Source organism: Cicer arietinum, chromosome 3, assembly GCF_000331145.2.
Source record: "Cicer arietinum cultivar CDC Frontier isolate Library 1 chromosome 3, Cicar.CDCFrontier_v2.0, whole genome shotgun sequence".
In the NCBI taxonomy this organism is placed as follows: domain Eukaryota; kingdom Viridiplantae; phylum Streptophyta; class Magnoliopsida; order Fabales; family Fabaceae; genus Cicer; species Cicer arietinum.
The window spans coordinates 2,336,041-2,352,662 of NC_021162.2; positions in this window are offsets into that span (position 1 = coordinate 2,336,041).

The following is a 16,622-nucleotide window of genomic DNA, read 5'->3' on the forward strand; positions in this document are numbered from 1 at the left end:
AAAATCCAAATAATAAATGATTAAATGTAAAGGTATATGATACAAATCAATAGTTCAAATACATGAGAACAATTCATATTTACATATGCATTTAACATATTTTCGAAAATCAAAAACAACATTAACAAATCATTTAAAATCATATTTTTGACAATTTGCATAAGTGTATTCGAATACACCATGTTGTATTCGAATTCAACTTAAGTCAGAGGCAAAACTTTAAATGTTGTATTCGACTACACCCATCTGTAGTCGAATACAAGCTAAGTCAGTGGCCAAAAATCCTTTGTGTGTATTCGACTACACCCATATGTAGTCGAATACAAGTTAAGTTAGAGGCTAAAATACACTAATCTGTATTCGACTACACTAATGTGTATCCGAATACAAGATGTAAAATTTGAATTTTTTGAACGTTACAAAGACGTGTATTCGAATACAAATATACTGTATTCGAATACACCTGGAAACATTACAATTTTTCAGATCTGGGATGCCTCTAGAACATTGTAATTTTTCATCAAACCTCTTGGATCAATGGCCACGAATCTGAAAGGATGTTTTATGGAGTATAAATACCCCATAACTTCAGATCAAAAAATAACAATCCTTGAATTAATTCATTAAACAACTTTGAACAAAATTCTGATTTTTCTAAGTACTTGCATTAGATTTTCATATCATTCTAAAAGTTCTCAAGTACTTGAATTGCTATTGAGTTGTTTATCAATATACCACATCTTAGACTCATTCAAACCTTATTGTATCATTTGTACAAGATAGCTTAATCTAAGATAGTGGTGTGCTATCTTAGAAGTATTGTTAGAAGTTTTGTAGCAAGAATCCCAGGGTGGGAGTTGTACATTTTCTGACAAGTATTGGATTAATCTCTTGTGGTGTGCAAGAGGACTGGACGTACCCTTGGTTATAAGGGGAACCAGGATAAATCTTAAAGTGTTCATTTACTTACTGCAATTTTTATTAAGCCTTGTTCTTAAACTCAGAAAATCTGATTACCATATCACTAAAAACAAGAAAATTTACTAACACCTAATCCCCCCCCCCTCTTAGGCGTACTTCTATACTTACAGTCAAACTCCTTGAAAATGATTGCATTTATCATGAATGGTATGGACTTATGATGCATGTTTATATCTTCGTCTAATCAGCATCCATCTCTTTCCTTGGAATCTCAATACCATCAGTATTCTTTAGAGCAGTATAACCATCTTCCACCAAGTCCCAAAGTTCAGGGTCTTGTGAAATAAAGAAACTTCTCAATGTGTCCTTCCAACACTCAAAACATTCTCCATTAAATAGAGGTGGTCTGTTGATGTTTCCTTCATCAGCTTCTTCACTAAATCCAAACCTGTTGAACCCTTGGATCTTTCCTCAAACATTGTAAACTGCTTATGATTTACTTGGAGTAGAAGCAATAACAAAACTAAGGGGTACACGAATAAAGTAACACAAGATTGACTTTGCAAATTTTTCAGATGAAACTTCCTTCCTATTGTTTGCTTTGATCTGGGTGGGAACATTGTGTTGGATCGGTTCTTGAACTTTCACAAGTAGGAATATGACTAACTCCAATTCAATATTTTGCCATTTGTCAAAATTTAAATCATATATTTGCAAATAATAAATGTATCTTCTTTTGAGTGTTTCTTCTTATAAGAAAATCTTGATCATATCTTCTTGTAAATAGTTCATATCTTCTTATAGATTTTGATCAACTCTTCTTGTAAATAATTCATATCTTCTTGTAGATAAATCTTGATCAAATCTTTTTGCGTTAAATCTTGATCAGGTCTACTTGTAGATAAATCTTGATCAAATCTTCTTATAAATAATTCATTTCTTCTTGTGATAAGATATTGATCATATCTTCTTCAAATCTTGGCCATATCTTCTTTTCAACTTGGTCAGAGATTTTCTTCAATTAAAAATCTAAATCAAATCTTATTTTAGATTGTCTTTAAAAACACAAGTCTTTTTTCATACTATGTGAAGTCAAATATATTGTTCTCGTAAAATAATTTTGTTAACATCAAAATTCTAAGTATAAAACCAACTTGCTTCCAACATAAGATTTCTTCATCGAAATTTGAGAGGGTTACTTCTTTGATGATTGAAATAGTATTTTCTTTGACGATTGAGATGGTGTGGAAACCAGACTGCACATAATATGTTGCATTAACTTGCTCAAATTAAGAAGGGTCTCGATACACATCATATCCCTTCGACTTCTTACATCTAGTCTTCTTCACCCATCCTTTGATTTTAACTTTTTCAAATGGTGGACACATTGAATTTGTAGTTTGAAAGCCAAGTTCACCCATCTTACTCTTCAACACTCTTTTACCTATAACATCAAGTGACAGAAAGCGTTTCCTCAATGCATTCATCTTATTAGGCATATCCAACTCTTATCCATCTTTTGAGTCTTGGGTGATTTCACACTTCGTGCTTAATTTCCTCCATTTGATATACATTGAATCTAGAGGAATTGCCTCATACTTCAATTTATACTGGGTCATTCACAAGCATAGTGTAACATGTATGTTCTTCTATGAGAGCAACCACATATGGATTTGTTGGTACCCACCCATTCAACTTTCTTGTTTTCTTCAGCAATGTGTCTTTGAAATTGTTTTGATACAAATGTAGTTAATCTCTCATAAAATGGATTATTGTGTTCTTGTTCTTTATCATAGAAACTTTTCTAAAATGCACCTCTGATGTTTTTAAGTTACAACTTTATCATGTTGTTCATAGCCTTCCAACATTTACACAGTCACCCATGATGTGTTCCAACCTTACCTTCAGTTTTCAATGAGCAGACTCAATTCTATTATTAAAGGTAAAGTGTCACAATAAAGCAATTCAACAATGTATAGTAAAATTATAAATTTGAAGTTCTATAGTGACGTGACATACCTATTAGTCATCGTGTTCCCGAAATGCATCACCCGATTAGTCCATACTTCAACAAAGATTTTCTTGTAAGGAGTGAACCAAGTCTTTTATCACATAATCAATAAAAACTTGATTATCAACACATGCTTGCTCAAACATGTGCAAGCGCATGATGTACTATTTTTCATCATCGCAATACATAATGTATTTTCACGTATCCAGTACTAACTCTTGTTTATCCTTCAAGATATAGTCCTTTCATTTTGCTCCAAAATTTTTGTTGATATAATATCGACAAAGCAAATTAACAGTATGTAGAAATACAATATCAAATGCTTCCAGCAAAGCAATATCTCTTTTGATTGCAATTACATGAGGAAATTTATTTTGTGTAACAAACAGTTCTCTTAACCTCTCTAATGCCCAACAAAAGCTTTTTTCACACTCACATTCAAAATAATAAAATCTAACTTGTGGGTGTTATCCATAATCAACACAATAGGAAACAAGTTCAACAACTTCATTGAATCTAGATGAGCCTAAAAAATATATCTCTTAACATATGAGTCTTCCTGTTTTCTATTCCAGCACGCATATTTTGTATCTTCAACTAACTTGCATAAATGTTTCATTTATGTCCTAGGACCTCTCCCCTACAATCAAATAATACTCATTTGCTTATATATTAGTGATATGAATAACATTGTTCTTGTTCTGAACTTGCAATGAAAGTAATATGTGCATCGATGCAACATTTTGTTGTTGTTGTCATTAATAGGTTTTTTCTCCTTTTCATGTAAATGTCCAACAAATGCATGTCCCTCCAAAATATCAGGTAATTCACAGTTGTGAACTTCACAAATTACTTTAATTGTCCATCTTAAACTATCTTTTAATAGTTTTAATCTAAGCTTGAAATGACAACCATACTTTTTTGTTGAACTTCAAATTGTACAACAAAACACGTTTGTATTTTCCTCCTTTGTACAACCTAGTATTAATTTACTCATTCTTCCTCTATCTCCAGTCTCTTTATCTGATCTAGTGATGATAACAATCAATTTGTTTTTAATACCAAGCTCCTTAGCCCAATTAACATCAGCTCCCCATATATCAAATATATGAAGTAAAATATAAAATAAATTATAATGATTAATCACAATAATAGTTTTTTACAATATTAATTATAATTATTCATACCTAATCTGTGGTAAAAATGTTGGTAGTAACTACACATGTTTTATTACATAATAGTAATGGTTGATCCATATTTGTTAAAAATGATATAAATAAATTAAATAATTTCAACAATAAAACTTCAACAAAAATGGTGTGTATCAGAAAATTATTATAGGAGGAGAAGGGTGAAATGTTGAAGATATTATAGAAGATAGTAAAAGAAAAATGAATGAAAAAATATTAAGTGATACAAAGTTGAAGAGGGTTGTGTGTTTTATAGAGAAATTTGGTCTAATCATTTGTGAGGAGCATAGTGAAGTAAAAGTGAATGTCACGAGAAGGGGGGTTGAATTGTGACCCTTTTTAAAATTTAGTTCATGCACTAATATTATCCTCTCAAGTTGTCCTTGGAGTGTGGATGGTTAGATAAAAATATTTCTCCTCTTATAAAGGATGATCTAAAGAAGAATAATATGAGTTTGAAATATGTATGATAAGAGTGCTAATGGTATGAATAAAATAAATATAAAAAGAGTAGAGCTTAAGAAGATTCACATGCATAATTTATATTGGTTCACCTAATATAGGCAACTCCAGTCCTCACAGCATTGTGAGATTTTCACTAGTGCTTAGAAACTCGTCCTCTGATCTACACCCACTCAACTATGTATTTTCTTAGCCTCATCAGGGTTACAAAACTGTATTTGCCTCGACAGACTTACAAAATAACTCAAGTATATATCAACCTGAGGATATACAAGTAGTAATGTGTTTTATTTATTTTGGGGATCAAATTACAACTTTCTAAGATAAGATAGTGATGTGAAGTTGTATATAACACACTCGATAAAAATGATCCTCGAATATGTTTAAGTTTGGAAGAGTGTGTAGAATGAAGAGAATGATGATTAGCTTGAATAACTTCGATGTTTTCTTGTAGATGATTCTCTTGATATTTGAAGATTAATACTTCTCTATTTATAATTGTCTTTGGAGCTTCAAACATATGGGTTAGTAAAATATAATTGTTGGAGACTTTGCTAAGTTTCCCTGGACTTGTCTCTATTTGCAAAATTGTCATTTAACCTTTATTCTCTTGTTAAGTATGCTGAGAGGATGAGTATTGCAATCTATCATCAGATCCAGTTTGAATGAGGATGAGGCTTTCATTAATTCTGATGTGACTTGTCATTTTTGGCTTTTTCTTTTCCCAACACCTATAGTGTCGTGTCTCATAAGTCAAGGACAATACTTTTTTGTACTTTGGTACTGTTACTCTTTTTCTCATGTGTGAGGATGAATAGATAACAGAAGTTCATTCACTCTTCTACATTGTTTATCATCTGATAGGGATTTATCCTTTCTTCATGATTGTTTATCCTCTGACGTAGATTCATTATCTCTTTCATTACTGTTTTATTATCTGACATGGATTCATCTTCTCTTTCATTATTGTTTATCCTCTAACATAGAGGTTATAATATCATCATCTCGAAAGTGTTGTTTATCCTCTGCATCTTTCCTCAGATCTAATTTAAGTACAAGTATAGAGTTTCTATTTTATTGAGTCTTGATATGAGTGTTGCTTTTTGCTCTCCTTTTCCAACCATTTGACAATGTGTCATTCATGTCATGTATTTCACCATTTTGTACCTTTGTACTTTTCTTTATGTGTCAAATTTGTTATGAGGATATCCTCTACGTATATCCTTATCCTGAGATTGTATTCATTCTCTAATGTAACTAATTCTAAGGATGATCATAAGTTTTTGAGAGATGATTGTATATCTTGCTTTCCAATATGTGACTGTTGGCATTTGGTGTAAACATGTTGACACATTTTTTACTTGTTAGGTAACCTTATAAAATATGATTTGTAAAAGGCATTCTTATTATCCTCTTGATTTATTATGGATGAGAAGATTCCTTCTTGTTTCTAATACCTTTGAAAATCATGATTGATGTGATTGTTTTACTTCAAATGCTTTTGTATAAATTTGAACAATGTTAACCTAGTGTTTTTGCACTATTCACATAAGACCTCATTATTTTATATATGAGAGGATGATTTTTTCTAGGTTCCATCCTCAAGTGCGAGGATGAAAGTTCTTATCTTCCACATAAGAGTATGTGATTGATGTGATGTCAGTTCTATGTTTACTTTTGGTAAACCTTGAATAGTCTGAACAACTTGTCGATTTTTGTCCTTTTGTACTTTTATAAAAATTACCTTTTTCAATAATTGCGAGATGAAAATCTTGATAAATATTTATCCTCCGATATGAAATTGTGAAGAATACTCACCCTCAGACCTGAGATTGTGATTAATGTCCACCCTCAAGTTTATCCTCATATATGAGATTATGAAGAATGTCCATCCTCGAGTTTATCCTCAAATATAAGATTTTGAAAAATATTCACCCTCGGATTTGGATTCTTCATCCTCTAATTTTCATATAGACACATCTTGACCCGTAGTTTTTTCTTGACTTCTTCCAAGAGATTTTATGTGTAATTGAGATGCAACATATTGTGATGATCATCTTCGACTTGAGGATAATCATATTTAATGAATTAGGCTCCTCAATTATTTCATTGTGGAGTTTATACAACACACTTGTTTATGTGAGTGGCTTCAAGCTTGACTACTTCTTTTCTTTCAACAAAAACTCAAATGCAAACATCAGTAGATCACTATTTGGAAAACTTAACATTTATTTCATAAGGTTTGTTGTCATTAAAACACATATGAAAAATATTTTTACTTTACCACATAGTTCCTCACAAGCTTCTTATATCCATGGAATAGTCTGGCTACCCCTAAGCGTTATTATTTTTAAAAATAAGTAAATATAGTTTTATGTTTAGTTATCTTAATATTATATATTTAGCTGTTCAAATAAGTTTATTAGTAAAAAATTAAGAGAAACATAAAAGGCATAAAATTATTATATTTATTCGTATTATTTTGATATATTTAAATGTACTTCAACTCAAAATAAAATATTTTTAGCAATAAAAAATATCAAGACATAACTAAAAAAAAAAATTGATGCTTAATTTTTTACAAATAATTTAATTGTTTATATTGAAAAAGACATTATTAGTTATTATAGATTCGATAATAGAGAAATTTGACTCCTTAAAATCCGTCAAAAGCTACTTTTATAAGTATCTATTGTCAATATTTAATTTTTTTATTGTGGCTTTAATTTTTATTTATTTAAACAAAAATTATTATGAATTTTTTTGCTCATTGCTTAAATTTAATATATTAATTTTAAAAATATATATTTTTGTCTTTCATTATATATTTGACCACCTCAAATATATTAGAATAGTTTCACCACTAAAAATACACACCTCTATACAAGTTCAGAGATAATCATTAACCTCGTTGAAAATTCACAAAGGAATTGCATATATGCTTACTCATTGAAAATTCACAAATGAATTGCATATATCCTAGTGATTACAAAATTCTTTACTAAATTGTTTTAGTAGTTTAAAAATTGTGCATCGTTGCATGAAATGTTACATTTTAGGATTCAATATAAAATGGATTAACCATACCTTAAAATACAAAAATGATAATCATCTATATTTCTATTTCTCTAAAGAGACGATAAATTAGTTGAAGATGGAGTGAAAAATCAAATATTATAGAAGTTTACGAAATGTCCCCTTAGTAGTAAGAATTTGTCTATATATTTTATTGAAGACAAAGTTCAGATCATGTATAATCACTTGAATTGATAAGTTACAGACGGCAAAAGAGTTATAAGAAAAATATCTTGAATTCAAATTTAAAAAATTAATTTAACTACTATTTTAATAAGATTTGCTTATAAAAAAGGAGACAAAATTTAAATTTATTTGAAACAATTGTAAAACAATATTTAATACTAGTTTAATAAATAAATAAATATATAACTTCTCATTTCTCATTTTATAAACAATAAAATATTACATAAAATTCACACCTTGAAACTTGGCAACATTACTGTAGAAAAACAAGAAAGCCGGCAATAATTAATGGTCATCTTCATTTATTTAGTAATATGTTATGTTATATATATTATTATTATTATTTTTTGGTGCAATGTTATATCTTATTTTATATTTTATTTACAATATAGAATGTCTTATATATAGAGAGAAAAAAAAGTGTATTAGATGTTGTGGCGCAATTTCAGGCCGTATGGACAAGCTGAAGACAAACACAGCTTGCACAATTTTCCATCCCAAAAATCAAGATAAGCTAGAGAGCATGAACCGTTGGATGTTACATAGATAATGTGTGTTCCACATTTCCACCAATAAGTGACCAAACTTTCAAACCACATTCATTTAAATTAATATTTGTTAATATCCTTAATCATAGCAACTTATAAGGAAATTGAGTCTATCAACTTGTGCAATACAACAAGAGGCAGACAAACATACCATCCAAGAATATAAATCCACTAAACTAAATCTACCTTCTTCTAAGTATGCATGAATTAATATTTGCATTACTATATATATGTACCTCTTTGCACTGAATCATATATTAATCAAAACATTTTGTTTAATTAATAAGGATTAGTTGATGAGTTTTCGGAACTCAACTCATAAAAAAAGTTTAATAAATAAAAAATTAAAAAAAGGATTAGTTATGGGTTCATGAATGGGTTTCTTATGTGATGAAATTAAATTGAATAGAGACTGAAGTCTTGTCCATGAATTTTGAGGTCAACAAAGAGTGCCATTCACGTTGATATCTAGCAATAGTGGATTAAGATCAACGCCGCAACAAACTCTAAAATTAATTTTAAAAAATGAAATAAAGGAAGGTCTTTTATTTTTTATAAAAAAATTAAAGTTAATTCAAATATTAAAATAAAAATAATACAATTAAACTAACTAAGAATTAAGACATTTCATTATCTATATTTTCAAAGCACACGAGAAATAATTAAACTAAAATATTAAATTTAACGATTAAACTATTTGCTTCCATTTATAGTCAACAATTATAAATTATACAAGATCTATTGTGTTTAATATTATTCATCTATAGAAAATAAATATTTGTTAGTGTTAGTTTACAGCGACTATAGATGGTCACTCACATTAATTAAAAAGTCAAAAAATTTAAATCTTTGACCCATTAAATAACTAATTTAATTGTAGTTTTTAGATAAAATAATTGTTTAATTGAAAAATTTAAATATAAATTAGTTCTAGGAACAAAATCTTATTTTTAACATAAAACTAATTATCATTATACTTTAAATATTTATTAATTTTAAGCCTCTTTTACAAAATCTTCGACAAAATAAAATCAATAGTTCAACTACACAAAATCTTACTCCAAAAATCTAATTATAAAAAATATATTGAACCATACGTTTCGAAGTATAAATAACATATATTCAACTAATTTTATTAACGAACTTAATTTTCAGTTCAAGTTCAACTCATTTGAATCAAGAACCAAGTTCAATGATTTAATAGTCGAGTTGAGTCTCGAACTATGTTTGAATTGTCTTTGTTCATTGTCAACTCTACGATCGGTACCATGGGAGTGTTGTAATTTAGGTCAACAACACAACTCGAACACCTTTCAACAACTCAAATAAAACCTACAAAAGATAAAGGTGATCATTTAAACTTTTATTTTTGAAATTTCATATTTTTTTACTAATCAAATAACTTAACATTTTTAAGAAAAATAATCCAATAAAACTTTACAACTTCTATAATATTTTTCTGCGATAAAAGCCAAAAGACGAGCAAGTTAATGTGTATATTGGTAAGACTGCAAGTGCACGGTATTATTGCATAGTAAAAATTATCGTTCCCACAAAGACTTTGTCATGAGTATCAATCTATCTTTATTATGATGATTAGGTAAAATGGTAAATATTGATAATAGGATTTTCGATTAAAAATCACAATAAAAATATAGCATCATGATTGTAGTTTTTCACACTGATAGATACAAAAAAACTAACTTTCTCTAAGTTATAGGTGTTAAACTCTTAAAAATATGATAAACAATTATAACTAATACCTTTTTTTCAAAGAGCAAAAGTGTATTTTAAACTAATAACCAACTTATTTTCATGATTGATGTATTAGCAAAATCTTTTAAGAGAAGATATCTTTCATGATTTCAAGAGAACCAAAGTCTATTTTCATGATTTGATTATCTTGTCAAATCTTAAGGGTCAGATATCAAATCCACCTTTTGGTATACTATTTGATTTCCAAGTATGAACTTGATTATTACTAAGATTGGATTAAAAGATCAATACCCATGACATAAAGAAATAGAAATTGTTAGAGATTCATCATAGGAAATCCTACAATTCTAAGAGAAGAATGATCTACTCACACATGATCATAGTAGAATCAAAGCTTAAATATAAAAACATTGGAAATATAAAATAACATAAAACTAAATATTATTGAACCTAGAAATTTGCTAAGAGAAATACAAGAACAAAAGCAAGAGTAACAAGAGATTGTGAGTAAGAATCTATGTCTAAAACTGAGTATTTTCGTCCTTTTTATAGCTTTAGATTTCTTCATGAGCATTAATTACAAGAAATCATTAAAATTTCACATAAGAAAAACGGTTCAGAAGTAGAAGATTAGCAGATTATGACCATAATCACCATTACTGTCAAACAGTAATTCTTGCCGCCTTGGAGTGACCAATTCGTTTTTTTTTTTTTCTCTCGTTCATCCATTATGGCCGTAATGGCCATTACGGCCAAGCAGTAATGATGTCTGGAACTTGAGTTTCTTTCTTTTTCTTGATCAGGATGCACCATCACTGCCCCACTTGACTTCAATACTCTTTTGTACCAAAAATCTTCACTTATTCATTCATTTCTCCTTGCAATCTAAACAAAATAAAAAGTAAGCTACTTTGGAAGATTTGAAAGAAAAAAATCCTAGAATATCGAAACTTTGGAAGATTTTCAAAACACGAGTAAGCTACTTCTTTTCCATCTTTAAAATTTTGGTTAAATTTCCTAATTTTATTGAAAAATATTCAAAAATTTCCTTAAATTTAAAACTTTCCAAATGTATATTTTCCAAAAAATGGAAAACTTTCAAAAAGTTTCTTAAATTTGAAACTTTCAAATTGTATATTTTTCAAATAATGAAAAACTTTAGAAAAGTTTGTTGAATATGAAATCTTCCAAATGCCTTTCACGAAATATAAAACTCTTATTTTTGTTGAGTATGAAACCTTTTAATTACAAAATGATATGTGTATGTGATTTGGGTTGATAGATATAAGTAGAGTGAATAGTATATTTCTCTTTTATATTTGATTTGTTTAACTCACTCTTACAGGATCACAAAAAAAATTATTTTAATAATTTTAATTATAGTCCTTTTTAGGCTTTATAATTTCAATGATTTAGGTTTTTTCAATATTTACAACATCTCTACTACCAAAAAATTAGTTTTAGGGTTTTTCTGTAAGATTAAAATACAAAATTATTAATACATAAAAAATAATTTAAATTTTTGCATAAAACATAAACTAATTTAAATTTTTGCATAAAACATAAACTAATTTGTGTTTATTTTATAAATGTTATAAAATTAATTTTAATAAATAAATAAATAAAAAAGAAAGAGAAAGAAAGAAAAAACGTGATGCTGAACTGTAAAGGGAAATAGATGAGAAGATCAATAATATAGTAGAATCGATGACTGAACAATGATGAAAAAAAGAATGAACGTGGAAAGAATATAAATGCAAATTGAGGCATTGATTAGAGGAAATTTAAGTTGTAATCATAATTGGAGCAACAATCGATGGAATCGAAAGGCAAGCAAGATCCAATGACTATACAGATTTATGTCCACCTTTTCTCATGTGTAAAAATGCCAAATCATATTTATTTATCAAACTAGCATCCCATCAAGAACATTGATTTCATCAATCAAATTAATCCTTATTTTCATCAATAAAATTGACTAATTATGAGGGGAAAAAAGAGATCAATGCAAAGAGATAGTAGTAGAAACTAGAAAGTTAAGAAACCTTTCATAGATGGATCCACACTTCATGGTTTGAGTTAACATTTAAAGAATTGTATGATTTTATTATTAATTTTACTCGTTTAGAAAAATACAATAATTACATTAGTCTAAATCAAATGATTAGTGTGAGTTCTATGGTGATATTGTAAATCTCGATATATTAAATTCGAAATATTACTTTTAAGAAAAATATTTTCAGCGTTGAAGAAAAAGTTATTCATTATTATTATAAAATAGATTGAAAGAATAAAATGAAGAAAATAAAATACGAGAGTTTTTGTAATAATTTTCTAAAGTGTCAATTTTACATTGCAATATAAATCCTATTTGTAGAATACAATTGTTGTAAGTTACAAACATACCAAGAGTCTAAATTAACCTTAAGACTAAATACCAATAACAATGAGCAAAACCATTTTACACCTAGGATTTAAGGAATATATAGAAAAGTTTAGAGAAAATTGATATTCATATTCACTTCTTTAATATTATTCATAAGACTTATCCTTAGATGTTTATGAAGAATATGTATCATTAAAATCTTATTAAAGAAAAATCTTGTAGAAAAAAATTCTAATGAATGAAAAGAGTACAATATTTGTTATTTAAATTTGTCTTATTAAAAACCTTTTGAGAAAAATTAAGTAGGACAAAATTTTGGTTAAAGAAACAATGAGTGCAAAACATATTTCTCCCCCTCATCTGAACAATTATCATTGAGACTACAAAAACCGATCTTTTGTATCCTTAGCTAAAAAAATTTACTTGGGATTGCTTTATAAAAGGTATGCAAGATTATAATGTTGGAATTAATTTACTAGTTCATCATACAAACATGTTTTCACATATACAATATTGCATAAACTTAGTTAAATAAGAATGTCATAAACATTAAGAATAGACATAGTATTTTGATTACTTCAGATTCGAGGACAGGTTGATTTATCAAATATATTAGGAATATTTTAATTTATTATTTTGATAACTTCTCAACAATGATCCTAAATAGTATCTAAGCATTGATCATAAACACACAGAGAAAGACGGATGATGAGCATCAATCTTGTTAATAATGAAAAGAGGAAGAAGAGAAACAACCACTCTAGAGTTTCATAACATAGAATGAACCAAACTAAAGTTAATAGGGTTACAATGAGTATATATACAGGAAAATAGAAAATATCTAAAATACCCTTACTTCTAATATATAATAACATTATCTAATATCTCTCCTCAAACTCATGATGCATTAACATGGAGCATCGAGAGTTTGTCAACTGAAAAACGGAAACGTTTAATGGAATGCATCTTTGTGAACAAATCAACAATTTCTAAAGAAGAAGAGACAAATGGTAGAGTAATAGTTCCATGCTGAAGATGATGACGAGTAAGATAACAATCAATCTCAATGTGTTTGGTGCGTTCATGAAAGACCGAGTTGTGAGCAATTTGAATAGCACTCTTGTTATCGCAGTGCATCGGAGCTGGCTCAGAAAGAGAGATACCCATATCAGACAAAAGCCAACAGAACCAAATTATTTCAGCGGTAGTGGATGCCATAGCACGATACTCAGCTTCTATAAAGGAGCGAGAGACAATGTCTTGTTTCTTACTCTTCCAAGAAATAAGAGAGTCTCCAAGAAAGATACAAAACCCTGTGGTGGATTTACGTTCAGTGGTATCACCAGCCCAATCAGCATCAAAATAAACTTGTAACTCCAATGAGGATGACGATGGAAATAGAAGACTTTGAAATTGAGTTCCTCGAAGATAACGAAGAATTCGAAGAACTACTGCCCAATGTACTGTAGTGGGAGAGATAACAAACTGACTAACAACATGAACAACATAAGCAATGTCAGGTCTGGTAATCGTAAGATACACTAAGCTGCCAACCAAAGTACGATACAAAGTGAAATCTGGTAAAGGAACACCATCTGAGGGAGCATATTTTACATTCAACTCAAAAGGAGTATATGCTGCTCTAGTATCAGAAAGACGAGACTGATCAAGAATGTTGGCAATGTACTTGGATTGAGAAAGAAGGTAGCCTCTAGGAGAGTAGGCAACTTCAATCCCCAAGAAATAGCGAAGAGTTCCCAAGTCTATCATCTCAAACTGTTTGGCTAACTACAATTTCAACTCATTGATTCCACTAACATCATCACCTGTAATAATCATATCATCAACATATAGAGAAAGTATAATGCGACCAAGAGTGGTGGACCTTATAAAAAATGCATAATCATGTTCACTAGAGCGAAAACCAAGAGAAGTGATCACAGTAGAGAATTTCTCAAACCAAGCTCGAGGAGCCTGTTTAAGACCATATAAAGCCTTTTTTAACTTACATAATTCCCATGGATTATGAGAAACTCCTTGTGGAGGGACCATATAGACTTCTTCATGAAGCTCACCATTTAAAAAGGCATTTTTGACATCCATTTGGAAAATATGCCATTGACGAATAAATGCAACTGCAATAAGAGTACGAATAGTGGCCATCTTGGCTACATGAGCAAAAGTTTCTTCATAATCCATACCATAGTGTTGAGAGAAACCCTTAGCAACAAGACGTGCTTTGTAGCGCTCAACTGATCCATCAGACATAGTTTTGATCTTGTATACCCAACGAGACCCAATAGCACGTTTTCCAGGAGGAAGAGGTACTAATTACCAAGTGTTGGTTTTGTGCAATGCAGATAGTTCTTCTGCCATAGCCTGCTGTCAAAGAGGATCAAGAACAGCCTCTTTATAGGAAGAGGGCTCAGACAAACTGTGAATAGAGGTTAAGAAAGAAGCAAACGAAGATGAGTAAATTGAATAGACAAAATCAGGTAACTGAGTAGACTTACGTTGACGAGAAGGGTAACGAGGAGGATCAACAATCGCAGGAGGTGGTTGGACAGCTGGGGTGACAAGAGGGATGTTATCATGTGGAGTAGTAGTATTTGTCCTGTAATTCTCAATATTACAATCACTAGAAGCGCTATCATTAGGATCAAACGGATCAATATGAGTTAGTTCAGAACTCTTAGTAATCTGAGAATCAGAGGAAACAGAGTAAAAAGGGATGTGCTCAAGAAAAACAACATTACGAGATACATAAAGTTTTCTTGCATGAGGATCATAACAACGATAACCCTTTTGACCATCTCCATAACGGGGGAAAACACACATGGCTGAACGAGAAGACAACTTATTGCGCTCTACTTGAGGGCGAAGAACAAAACAAGTAGAACCAAAAACTTTCAAAGAATAGTAATCAGGGGTAGAAGCATACAATTTTTCAAAGGGAGACAAACCTGATATGATAGAGGATGAAATTCTATTAATAGCATGAACAGCAGTAAGAACTGCTTCTCCCCAAAACTCACTAGGAACTGAAGCGGACAACAAAAGGGAACAAACAGTCTCTATAATGTGATGGTGTTTCCTTTCAGCAACTCCATTTTGTTGAGAAGTATCAGTACAAGATGTTTGGTGGCGGGTGCCATCATAAGCAAGTAATTCAGAAAATTTATTAGAGGTATATTCACCACCTAAATCACAACGAAAACACTTTATAACATAATTATGTTGAGTTTTGATCATTCCACGAAATATATGATAAATGTCAAAAAATTCAGACCGATTTTTCATAAGATAAACCCAACAATAACGAGTGTAATCATCAATAAACGAAACATAATATCTAGATCCACCTTTGGTGAGAACGGTGATGAACCCCAAACATCAGAGTGAACTAAATCAAAATGTGCATATGAAACGGAAACACTTTTACTAAACGGTAAAGCTGGAAATTTAGCAAGTTTACAACCACAACAATCTGAGATATCGCAGGGTTTTAACTTTCCTAAGGCTCCAGTAGAAGCCAAATATTTTAATCTAGAAGCAGAAACATGTCCAAGGCGAGAATGCCATAAATAAAAACTAGAAGATAATGAATTCAAGCGAAAACTAGATAATAAGTCAGCAGTAGTTGTTGAGGCTGCAGTATCTGGGAGTCGTAGTTCATCCAAAACGTAAAGTCCCCCCTGTCTATGGCCTGTCCCAATCAGCCTCCCGGAATGTGGATCCTGCACACAACAAGAAGTGGAAGAAAACATAACCGAATAACCGAAATCACATATTTGACTAACAAAAGCAAGACTCAAAGTAAGATTAGGAATATAATAAACATTAGAAAGAGACAAGTTAGGTGTGGAGACAGAACCAATGCCTGCTAGTGACATAGGAGTGCCATCAGCAATCATAACCGACACAAACGAGGCAGGTTTCACAGACACAAAAGATTTATCATCGTATGTCATATGATGAGATGCTCCAGAATCAAGAATCTATATGGAAGGAGATATACCTGACATACTAGAGGATTTCAAACCTTTAGAAGAGGTGGCAAACATGACATGTGATTGAGTGGTAAGAAGTCTTTGAAGCTGTTCTGCAATATCAGATATTTGGGAAGC